The sequence below is a fragment of the Lithobates pipiens genome, unplaced genomic scaffold (genome assembly GCF_037356315.1).
Source record: "Lithobates pipiens isolate NorthernLeopardFrog02 unplaced genomic scaffold, aLitPip1_a1.2 Scaffold_11, whole genome shotgun sequence".
Classification (NCBI taxonomy): domain Eukaryota; kingdom Metazoa; phylum Chordata; class Amphibia; order Anura; family Ranidae; genus Lithobates; species Lithobates pipiens.
The window spans coordinates 21,463,715-21,477,177 of NW_027507696.1; the positions used below are offsets into that span (position 1 = coordinate 21,463,715).

Below are 13,463 nucleotides of genomic sequence, written 5' to 3' on the forward strand. Positions count from 1 at the left end.
TATGAATAGTATATGGTCCCCATGTAGTTGTGTAAATAGTATGTGATCCCGAGGTCGTTGTGTGAATAATATATGGTCCCCAGGTAGTTATGTGAAAAGTATATGGTTCCCAGGTAGTTGTATGACTAGTATATGGTCCCCAGGTAGTTGTGTGTATGGTATATGGTCCCCAGGTATTCCTATGAATAGTATATGGTCCCCAGGTAGTTGTGTGAATAGTATATGGTCCCCAGGTAGTTGTATGAATAGTATGTGGTCCCCAGGTAGTTGTGTGAATAGTATGTGGTCCCCAGGTAGTTGTGTGTATAGTATATGGTCCCCAGGTAGTTTTGTGAATAGTATATGGTCCCCGGGTATTCCTATGAATAGTATATGGTCCCCAGGTAGTTGTGTGAATAGTATATGGTCCCCAGGTAGTTGTATCAATAGTATGTGGTCCCCAGGTAGTTGTGTGTATAGTATATGGTCCCCAGGTAGTTTTGTGAATAGTATATGTTCCCCGGGTATTCCTATGACTAGTATGTGGTCCCAGGCTGTCCTATGCAGCGTGGTCCTCAGTGAGGAGTGTCTCCTGTGCCCACCTGTGGCGGCGGAGTGTAGTGCAGAGCGGGGCTGTCATAGCCCGGCCTGTCTTTGTCTCCTCCCCGCTCTGCAGCCGTGATCACAGACTGAGTCACACCGAGGAGGGGAGGAGGGGGAGATTTGCAGCCATTCAATCGGCCTGTAGCAGCCATCTTCACTTCCTCTCCTCCTCCCTCCCTGTGTGGGATCTGAGCGGTGCCGGTGTCAGCTCTCTGCCCGCCTCCCTCCCTGGGCGCTGTGAAGCCGGTGCCGGGCTGTGTGCAGCCATTGGATAGCAGGGCGGGCGGCATTGTGAACGGATCGAACCGGGGAATCCCCAACATCTCATCACCCATCGGGGAGCGGTGAGTAGATATGGACCTGTCCGGGGAGGGGCATTATCATCACCCCCTTCATCAGTGCCAGAGCCCGTTAGCCATGTGCCAGCACTGATCTATATGGGGGGGACATCCCTGCCTGGGATCATCACTTCCCCCACATCACACCATCACTGATCACCGCTATGTACTGATGACAGCCCGGCTCTGCCTGTCATACCGCCCGGCACATTCCCATCAATCATGGAGGACACCATCATCCACTATACTGGGGGGACACCATCATCCACTATACTGGGGGGACACCATCATCCACTATACTGGGGGGACACCATCATCCACTATACTGGGGGGACACCATCATCCACTATACTGGGGGGACACCATCATCCACTATACTGGGGGGACACCATCATCCACTATACTGGGGGGGGACACCATCATCCACTATACTGGGGGGGGGACACCATCATCCACTATACTGGGGGGGGGGGACACCATCATCCACTATACTGGGGGGGGGGGACACCATCATCCACTATACTGGGGGGGGACACACCATCATCCACTATACTGGGGGGGGGGGACACACCATCATCCACTATACTGGGGGGGGACACACACCATCATCCACTATACTGGGGGGGGGGGACACACCATCATCCACTATACTGGGGGGGGGGGGACACACCATCATCCACTATACTGGGGGGGGGGACACACCATCATCCACTATACTGGGGGGGGGGACACACCATCATCCACTATACTGGGGGGGGGGGACACACCATCATCCACTATACTGGGGGGGGGACACACCATCATCCACTATACTGGGGGGGGGACACACCATCATCCACTATACTGGGGGGGGGGACACACCATCATCCACTATACTGGGGGGGGGGGACACACCATCATCCACTATACTGGGGGGGGGGGACACACCATCATCCACTATACTGGGGGGGGGGACACACCATCATCCACTATACTGGGGGGGGGGACACACCATCATCCACTATACTGGGGGGGGACACACCATCATCCACTATACTGGGGGGGGGGACACACCATCATCCACTATACTGGGGGGGGGGACACACCATCATCCACTATACTGGGGGGGGGGGGACACACCATCATCCACTATACTGGGGGGGGGGGACACACCATCATCCACTATACTGGGGGGGGGGGACACACCATCATCCACTATACTGGGGGGGGGGGACACACCTTCATCCACTATACTGGGGGGGGGGACACACCTTCATCCACTATACTGGGGGGGGGACACACCTTCATCCACTATACTGGGGGGGACACACCATCATCCACTATACTGGGGGGGGGGGGACACACCATCATCCACTATACTGGGGGGGGGGGGACACACCATCATCCACTATACTGGGGGGGGACACACCATCATCCACTATACTGGGGGGGGGACACACCATCATCCACTATACTGGGGGGGGGGCACACCATCATCCACTATACTGGGGGGGGACACACCATCATCCACTATACTGGGGGGGGGGCACACCATCATCCACTATACTGGGGGGGTGACACACCATCATCCACTATACTGGGGGTGACACACCATCATCCACTATACTGGGGGGGTGACACACCATCATCCACTATACTGGGGGGGGGGACACACCATCATCCACTATACTGGGGGGGGGGGACACACCATCATCCACTATACTGGGGGGGACACACCATCATCCACTATACTGGGGGGGGGACACACCATCATCCACTATACTGGGGGGGGGACACACCATCATCCACTATACTGGGGGGGGGACACACCATCATCCACTATACTGGGGGGGGACACACCATCATCCACTATACTGGGGGGGGACACACCATCATCCACTATACTGGGGGGGGACACACCATCATCCACTATACTGGGGGGGGACACACCATCATCCACTATACTGGGGGGGGACACACCATCATCCACTATACTGGGGGGGGGGGACACACCATCATCCACTATACTGGGGGGGGACACACCATCATCCACTATACTGGGGGGGGGGGACACACCATCATCCACTATACTGGGGGGGGGGACACACCATCATCCACTATACTGGGGGGGGGGACACACCATCATCCACTATACTGGGGGGGGGGGGACACACCATCATCCACTATACTGGGGGGGGGGACACACCATCATCCACTATACTGGGGGGGGGGGACACACCTTCATCCACTATACTGGGGGGGGGGGACACACCTTCATCCACTATACTGGGGGGGGGACACACCTTCATCCACTATACTGGGGGGGGACACACCATCATCCACTATACTGGGGGGGGGGGGACACACCATCATCCACTATACTGGGGGGGGGGGGACACACCATCATCCACTATACTGGGGGGGGGGGGACACACCATCATCCACTATACTGGGGGGGGACACACCATCATCCACTATACTGGGGGGGGGACACACCATCATCCACTATACTGGGGGGGGGGCACACCATCATCCACTATACTGGGGGGGGGACACACCATCATCCACTATACTGGGGGGGGGCACACCATCATCCACTATACTGGGGGGGTGACACACCATCATCCACTATACTGGGGGTGACACACCATCATCCACTATACTGGGGGGGTGACACACCATCATCCACTATACTGGGGGGGGGGACACACCATCATCCACTATACTGGGGGGGGGGACACACCATCATCCACTATACTGGGGGGGACACACCATCATCCACTATACTGGGGGGGGGACACACCATCATCCACTATACTGGGGGGGGGACACACCATCATCCACTATACTGGGGGGGGGACACACCATCATCCACTATACTGGGGGGGGACACACCATCATCCACTATACTGGGGGGGGACACACCATCATCCACTATACTGGGGGGGGACACACCATCATCCACTATACTGGGGGGGGACACACCATCATCCACTATACTGGGGGGGGACACACCATCATCCACTATACTGGGGGGGGGGGACACACCATCATCCACTATACTGGGGGGGGACACACCATCATCCACTATACTGGGGGGGGGGGACACACCATCATCCACTATACTGGGGGGGGGGACACACCATCATCCACTATACTGGGGGGGGGGACACACCATCATCCACTATACTGGGGGGGGGGACACACCATCATCCACTATACTGGGGGGGGACACACCATCATCCACTATACTGGGGGGGGACACACCATCATCCACTATACTGGGGGGGGACACACCATCATCCACTATACTGGGGGGGGACACACCATCATCCACTATACTGGAGGGGGGACACACACCATCATCCACTATACTGGGGGGGGGACACACCATCATCCACTATACTGGGGGGGGGACACCACCATCCGCTATACTGGGGGGGGGACACCACCATCCGCTATACTGGGGGGGGGCAAACATGGGGGGGACACCACCATCCGCTATACTGGGGGGGCAAACATGGGGGGGACACCACCATCCGCTATACTGGGGGGGCAAACATGGGGGGGACACCACCATCCGCTATACTGGGGGGGGCAAACATGGGGGACACACCACTATCCGCTATACTGGGGGGGGCAAACATGGGGGGGCACCACCATCCGCTATACTGGGGGGGGGGCAAACATGGGGGGGACACCACCATCCGCTATACTGGGGGGGGCAAACATGGGGGGGACACCACCATCCGCTATACTGGGGGGGGGCAAACATGGGGGGGACACCACCATCCGCTATACTGGGGGGGCAAACATGGGGGGGACACCACCATCCGCTATACTGGGGGGGCAAACATGGGGGGGGACACCACCATCCGCTATACTGGGGGGGGCAAACATGGGGGGGACACCACCATCTGCTATACTGGGGGGGGCAAACATGGGGGGGGGACACCACCATCCGCTATACTGGGGGGGGCAAACATGGGGGGGACACCACCATCCGCTATACTGGGGGGGGGCAAACATGGGGGGGACACCACCATCCGCTATACTGGGGGGGCAAACATGGGGGGGGACACCACCATCCGCTATACTGGGGGGGGCAAACATGGGGGGGACACCACCATCCGCTATACTGGGGGGGGGCAAACATGGGGGGGACACCACCATCCGCTATACTGGGGGGGGGCAAACATGGGGGGGACACCACCATCCGCTATACTGGGGGGGGGCAAACATGGGGGGGACACCACCATCCGCTATACTGGGGGGGGGCAAACATGGGGGGACACCACCATCCGCTATACTGGGGGGGGCAAACATGGGGGGACACCACCATCCGCTATACTGGGGGGGGGGCAAACATGGGGGGACACCACCATCCGCTATACTGGGGGGGCAAACATGGGGGGGACACCACCATCCGCTATACTGGGGGGGCAAACATGGGGGGGACACCACCATCCGCTATACTGGGGGGGCAAACATGGGGGGGACACCACCATCCGCTATACTGGGGGGACACCACCATCCGCTATACTGGGGGGACACCACCATCCGCTATACTGGGGGGGCAAACATGGGGGGGACACCACCATCCGCTATACTGGGGGGGCAAACATGGGGGGGACACCACCATCCGCTATACTGGGGGGGCAAACATGGGGGGGACACCACCATCCGCTATACTGGGGGGGACACCACCATCCGCTATACTGGGGGGGACACCACCATCCGCTATACTGGGGGGGACACCACCATCCGCTATACTGGGGGGGACACCACCATCCGCTATACTGGGGGGGACACCACCATCCGCTATACTGGGGGGGACACCACCATCCACTATACTGGGGGGGACACCACCATCCGCTATACTGGGGGGGACACCACCATCCGCTATACTGGGGGGGACACCACCATCCGCTATACTGGGGGGGACACCACCATCCGCTACTGGGGGGGACAATCGTGGGGAACACATCCTCCATTATGCTGGAGGACACATTGCCCACTATACTGGGGGGGGGGAATCATGGAGGACACATCGCCCATTATACTGGGGGGGGACAATCGGGGAGGACACATCGCCCACTATACTGGGGGGGGGGGACAATCGTGGAAGACACATCGCCCACTATACTGGGGGGGGGGACAATCGTGGAGGACACATCGCCCACTATGCTGGGGGCGGAGACCATCGTGAAGGACACATCGCCCACTATGCTGGTGGGGGGGAGACCATCGTGAAGGACACATCGCCCACTATGCTGGTGGGGGGGAGACCATCGTGAAGGACACATCGCCCACTATACTGGTGGGGGCGGAGACCATCGTGAAGGACACATCGCCCACTATACTGGGGGGGGGGGGACAATCGTGGAGGACACGTCGCCCACTATACTGGGGGGGGGGGGGGGGGAGAGAATCGTGGAGGACACGTCGCCCACTATACTGGGGGGGGGGAGACAATCGTGGAGGACACGTCGCCCACTATACTGGGGGGGGGGAGACAATCGTGGAGGACACGTCGCCCACTATACTGGGGGGGAGACAATCGTGGAGGACACGTCGCCCACTATACTGGTGGGGGGGGGACAATCGTGGAGGACACGTCGCCCACTATACTGGGGGGGGGAAGACAATCGTGGAGGACACGTCGCCCACTATACTGGGGGGGGGGGGGGGGTGAGACACAATCGTGGAGGACACGTCGCCCACTATACCGGGGGGGGAGACAATCGTGGAGGACACGTCGCCCACTATACTGGGGGGGGGGAGACAATCGTGGAGGACACGTCGCCCACTATACTGGGGGGGGGGGAGACAATCGTGGAGGACACGTCGCCCACTATAGTGGGGGGGGGGGAGACAATCGTGGAGGACACGTCGCCCACTATACTGGGGGGGGGGGGGGGGGAGACAATCGTGGAGGACACGTCGCCCACTATACTGGGGGGGGGGGGGAGACAATCGTGGAGGACACGTCGCCCACTATACTGGGGGGGGGGGGGAGACAATCGTGGAGGACACGTCGCCCACTATACTGGGGGGGGGGGGGAGACAATCGTGGAGGACACGTCGCCCACTATACTGGGGGGGGGGGAGACAATCGTGGAGGACACGTCGCCCACTATACTGGGGGGGGGGGAGACAATCGTGGAGGACACGTCGCCCACTATACTGGGGGGGGGGGAGACAATCGTGGAGGACACGTCGCCCACTATACTGGGGGGGGGGGAGACAATCGTGGAGGACACGTCGCCCACTATACTGGGGGGGGAGACAATCGTGGAGGACACGTCGCCCACTATACTGGGGGGGGGAGACAATCGTGGAGGACACTTCGCCCACTATACTGGGGGGGGAGACAATCGTGGAGGACACGTCGCCCACTATACTGGGGGGGGGGGGGAGACAATCGTGGAGGACACGTCGCCCACTATACTGGGGGGGGGGAGACAATCGTGGAGGACACGTCGCCCACTATACTGGGGGGGGGGAGACAATCGTGGAGGACACGTCGCCCACTATACTGGGGGGGGAGACAATCGTGGAGGACGCTTCGCCCACTATACTGGGGGGGGAGACAATCGTGGAGGACACGTCGCCCACTATACTGGGGGGGGGGGGGAGACAATCGTGGAGGACACGTCGCCCACTATACTGGGGGGGGGGGGGGGAGACAATCGTGGAGGACACGTCGCCCACTATACTGGGGGGGGACAATCGTGGAGGACACGTCGCCCACTATACTGGGGGGGGACAATCGTGGAGGACACGTCGCCCACTATACTGGGGGGGGGGAGACAATCGTGGAGGACACTTCGCCCACTATACTGGGGGGGGAGACAATCGTGGAGGACACTTCGCCCACTATACTGGGGGGGGAGACAATCGTGGAGGATACGTTGCCCACTATACTGGGGGGGGGGGAGACAATCGTGGAGGACACGTCGCCCACTATACTGGGGGGGGGGGAGACAATCGTGGAGGACACGTCGCCCACTATACTGGGGGGGGGGGAGACAATCGTGGAGGACACGTCGCCCACTATACTGGGGGGGGGGAGACAATCGTGGAGGACACGTCGCCCACTATACTGGGGGGGGGGAGACAATCGTGGAGGACACGTCGCCCACTATACTGGGGGGGGGGGGGGAGACATTCGTGGAGGACACGTCACCCACTATACTGGGGGGGGGGACAATCGTGGAGGACACGTCGCCCACTATACTGGGGGGGACAATCGTGGCGTACACATCACCCACTATACTGGGGGGGGGGGACAATCGTGGCGTACATATCACCCACTATACTGGGGGGGGGGACAATCGTGGCGTACACATCACCCTCTATACTGGGGTGATTTCTAAGCCCATCCTCCTGCTGACATTTCTACATTACAAGGTGGATGACCATCTATACACATCATTATACATACACAGCATGTCTATCTACTCTACAGCCTGTCCTAGGGAGTTCTATAACCGGGATCTCTCTCCCGTAAATAGCTGTGTGTTGTAGATGACATCTGGACCTTCCCCAGCTAGGAAGACAGGCCCCGCACACACATCCCACACTCCACACTGATGATATACTGGAAGACGTGGTGCATCATCATTTTTTTCTATTTATTAATACTATATAGGATTTATATAGCACATAGTTTGCACAGCGCTTTACAGCATGATTTATACAATACTGATAGCTGAATTCTTTATTCTCACATCTCTTTAAAAGTTATTTTTATTGTATAGGAATTGTGGGACGAAACTGATCATAATTATAGTTCTGGTTCATCAAGTTTACTGTTTTAATTAAAGATAATGAAAGATAAACATGCCTGTTGTGTAGTGTAATACATTGATGGTATACAGCTGTAGTCTGTGTAGGGCGGTTCTATTGCCCGGGTCAGATCTGCAGCTTTGCAGAAGGTGTAGTGGGCAGGTATAGAGCAGAGAACCATATCCATAGAACAGGTGCTAGACGTATGATGATTGGGATTGGTGGGTGAATGTGGATATTTACAGAGGAACTATACACATTGGGCTGCTTGTTATTATTTCAGGAATGTATGTAGCTCTTTCAAATCATGTCCCTTGATCAGCACAAGGAGACATTGAAAATAACTGGGGTCATTCACACCATGTACCATGATCAGCATAAGGGAACATAGAAAATAACTGGGCTCATGTCCCTTTAAAAGATAGAGACAGAATATCAACCAAAAATCCCCCCCCCCCCAAAAAAAAACACACCGGATACAAATGAAGTTGCAGTTCATTGAGTATTTGATCCCCAAGAAAAACATGACTAAAGCTGGCCATACACCTATAGATTATCTGCAGATTTTCTATGGTTAGATGGAAAAAGTGGGAGATTAATCCATTCACACAGTTTAGTGAACATGGAGAAATCTGTTGCACTTTTTCCATCTAACCATAGAAAATCTGCAGATAATCTATAGGTGTATAGCCAGCTTTTTTACTTGGTGGAGAAAACCCTTGTTGGCAAGTACAGAGGTAAGAGGTTTCTTGTAGTTGGTTACCAGGTTTGCACACACCTCAGGAGGGATTTTGGTTCGCTCTTCTTTACAGATCTTCTCTAAAATCCTTAAGGTTTCTTGGCAACTTTAAGTTTCAGCTCTCTCCATACATTTTTCTATAGATTTTAGGTCTGGAGACTGGTTAGGCCACTCCATGACCTTAATGTGCTTTTTCTTGAGCCACTCCTTTGCTGCCTTGGCGGTAGGTATGTTTTGGGTCATTGTCATGCTGGAAGACCCATCCACGGCCCATCTTTAGTGTTCTGGCTGAGGGAAGAAGGTTCTCATCCAAGATTTGGATACAATACATGGCCCCACAATGTGGCAAAGTTGGCCTTTACCATTAGCAGAGAAACGGCCCCAAAGCACAATGTTTCCACATTCGTGCTTGACTGTTGGGATGGTATTCTTGGGGTCATAGTCAGCGTTTTTCTTCCCCCAAACGCTGAGTTGAGTTAATGCCAAAAGCTCAACTTTGGTTTTTTTCTGACCACAGAACTTTCTCCCAATCCTTCTCTGAATCATTTAGATGTTCATTGGCATGGCTGTATATGTGCCTTCTTGAGGAGGGGGACCTCGCGGGCGCAGCAGGATTTCAATCCATGGCGGCGTATTGTGTTACCAATGGTTTGTTTGGTGACTGTAGTCCCAACTGCCTTGAGACCATTCACAAGCTCCCCCCCATGTAGTTCTGGACTGATCCCTCACTTTTCTCATGATCATCCTTACCCTGCGAAATCCTGCATAGAGCTCCAAACAGAGGACAATTCATGGTTATTTTTGTATTTCTTTCATTTGCGTATAATCTCTCCAACAGTGGTCTCCTTCTTGCCAAGCTTCTTGCTTATTGGTCTGTTAGCCCATTCCAGCCTTGTTGGAGGTCTACAATCTTGTCCCTGACGTCCTTTGACAGCTCTTTGGTCTTGCCCATGATGGTGGGTTTGAATGGGGGAGAAAGATTCTGTGGACAGGTGTTCTTTATACACATAACGAGTTGTCATCAGGAGCACCTTCTTAAATTGACAGAACTAATCTGTGTAGCACATACTGTAGCCAGTCTGTGGGAACCAGAATTATTGTTGGTTGGTAAATACTTATTTTACTCACTGACCTGCAACTCAATTTATAATATTTGTATCGTGTTTTTATTCCAGATATTTGGTTGATATTCTGTCTCTATCATTTAAAATACACCTGTGATAAATATTGTAGACCCTTCATTTCTTTGTAAGTGGGCAAACGTACAAAATATGAAGGGAGGGGAGTTCAAATACTATTTTCCTCACTGTATAGTGTATATACAGTGAGGAAATACAAATACAAATGTATATATGTGTACGCGCGCATATATATATATATATAATATATAATACCAGCACTGTAGTTTGTATTATATTATCACCTTTATAGTGTTCTTAGTCTCTCCTCGGCCTCCCTCTTTCAGTTCCCCTTTTACCTTCTGTTATAACACATATAGCCCTGGTTCACATTGGAGCTATTTGGCATGAGATTTGACATGTCAAATCGCATTGCCAAATCGGCGGCAATTGCCGACAATGGCACCGTCCGATTCCCAAAAGTAGTTTCTGTACTAAATTTGGCCACTTTGGGGTGCGATTTCCATAGACATCTGTGCTGCAACCCGGACAGATGTCTCTGAAATCGCCACCGAAGTCAGGACTGACATGCGGGAATGAAATTGTGAGAGTTCACTGAACTCGCACGGCTTAATTCCCGCTGTTTGTTTCTTGTCTGACACCTAAAGGGCTCATTTGCGCTAGCAGTCTGGGAGCAGTAAAATCCTGCTGTTAAGCTGCACTTTTACCTGCCTCTAAACCTTTAGCTGCAGAGGCAGTGGCTGGGGTGTACACAAGCCTTGGCAGGAATTATATCCCCTCTTGCCTTTGCCAGGGTATTGCCATCATACACAACCTAATCAAGTGGCTGGCGCAGCTCTGCAATGCATGTTGTTCGGTGTGCTATTATAGGGTTCTAGGGGTCAAAGCAGGCAATGAGGAGGAGATACAGCGCCTTCTCACCACCTGTAAAATGCACTCTGAAGAGCAATCCGAGTGCAGATCACTCTCCAGAGACCAAAGTTAGTGTAAATGAGCCTTTAGTAAAGCGACATTGGATATGAAACAGGTTATAATCTTTTCTGTACTGGAACATGTCTTTCTTTTTTATTGCTGCCTGTGCCCTTTGCCTCCTGTTCTGTCTATTGCCTGTCCAATAGATGGCAAGTATGTCGGTGCCAATGTTGACAGCAGTGCTACTAAACAAAAAAAATATAATATTTATTATATAATATAAATATATAATAGGTGTGTGTGTGTGTGTGTGTGTGTATGTATGTATGTATGTATATATATATATATATATATATATATATATATATATATATATATATATATATATATATATATATATATATATATATATAATATGTGTGTGTGTATATATATAATATATATCTCTGCAGCTGATTGACAGCCTCAGCTCTGTTCCTGTGTGCTGTGTCGCTTCAATCAGCTGTCAGAGCTCTCCTCACTGAGCTCTGCAGAGTGAACCTTTAGCTCTCCACCCCTTTTTTCTGAACGCTCAAACGGGCTTAACAATTCAGCATTTTTAACAGATATAGAGAATACAAGGCTGCAGGTAAACGGGTACAACTTATGCAGGAGGATTTGTTTAATCTTTGTCTATCAACTGAGGATAGTCCCTTCGCTGGGTATATGTAAGAGTTTACAATCACTTAAAATGTCTATATGTATAAGATTACTTGGTCTAAATTTTAATTCACAGCTCCTACTACCATTAGGGGTTTGTTGTATTGAACTGACAATTCAGTTAAATTTTATCTAAAGGCAAAACTATTTTTTATTTTTTAGGGGGAGCAATACAACCCCTGCCAGCTTCTAGTGACAATGGTTAGCAGGACAAATGGGGATAGCATATTTCCCCAGAAAGACAGCAACCAAAACCTGACAGGGTTGCTAACACTTCCATATGCCACCCAATCCTGCCCCCCACTATGTGCCATTGTTCCTTCCTCCCACTCCTGCTTCACTAAAGGATTAGGCAGGGGGTTGGGAGATTGAACCACAGGGCACAATGGGGGACACAGGCACCCGACACTCCAGGGAGTGTCAAATGCTGGAGGCTGCGCACTGGGAAGGAGGGAAGGTAGGAGACACAAGCTGGGGCTGGTGGCTTCGAGAGCATTTCATCTTCTCTTCCTGCTAGCTTTTAGCTGATTTTTGTCTTCTAATGTGCTTATGTGCCATATTCTTTTACTACTGAAGCATATTATGTGGCGTTATGCAGATCACAGTTACAGTACAGGAAAATACTGACAGATGACATGTAGCGAAGGGAGGGTAGTAGTGCTAGTAGGAAACAAGGGTGTGATCCAGGCAGCACAGGTGCATGTTTCAGGAAGGGGCTCACCATATTGCTTTTGAGACACACTTTGAAGATGCTGAAAATCTGATATAGAGCTAAGCTATGTGGGAAATTGTTGTACGTTTGTGAGATTTATTGTTACATTTCAACCAATATCCTTTTTTATTACTTCATTTAGACCCCTTTCACACTGCCAGCACCCAGGCATCAGCTTTACCGTCGCTTTAGCACCGCTATTCGGCCGATAGCGGTGCAGTTTTAACTTTTAAAGAAAGGGTTAAAATCACCGCAAAGCTATGCCGGTGGTATAGCCGCACTGCCCCATTGATTTCAATGGGCAGGAGCGGTGTATACACACTGCTCCTTCTCCGCTCCAAAGATGCTGCTTGCAGGACTGCCAGTGCACCGCTCCAGTGTGAAAGCCCTCTGGGCTTTCACATTGGAGAGACGGCAGCGGCTGTTTCCAGGCAATATTTTTAGCGCTGTAGCGCCTGAAAAGTGCCCCAGTGTGAAAGGGGTCTTAGATTCTGGCTTTACTGATTCCTAACAAGGCTTGTTTACACCGTGAAGCCCACTACACGCACACCCTGGCTATACAACCACTGGCC

General features: G+C 53.0%; 1 protein-coding gene across 4 annotated transcripts in view; it reads left to right on the top strand.

Moving 5' to 3' along the window:
* The first annotated feature begins 652 nt into the window (after positions 1-652).
* The window catches only part of CDC42SE2 (CDC42 small effector 2), a 160,544-nt gene continuing 147,733 nt past the window's right edge, over positions 653-13,463 (top strand). For all 4 annotated transcript variants that reach the window (XM_077469777.1, XM_077469769.1, XM_077469792.1 and 1 more), the window contains exon 1: positions 653-926. The gene's annotated coding sequence lies outside the window, so the exon portion shown is untranslated. The remainder of the gene's footprint in view (positions 927-13,463) is intronic.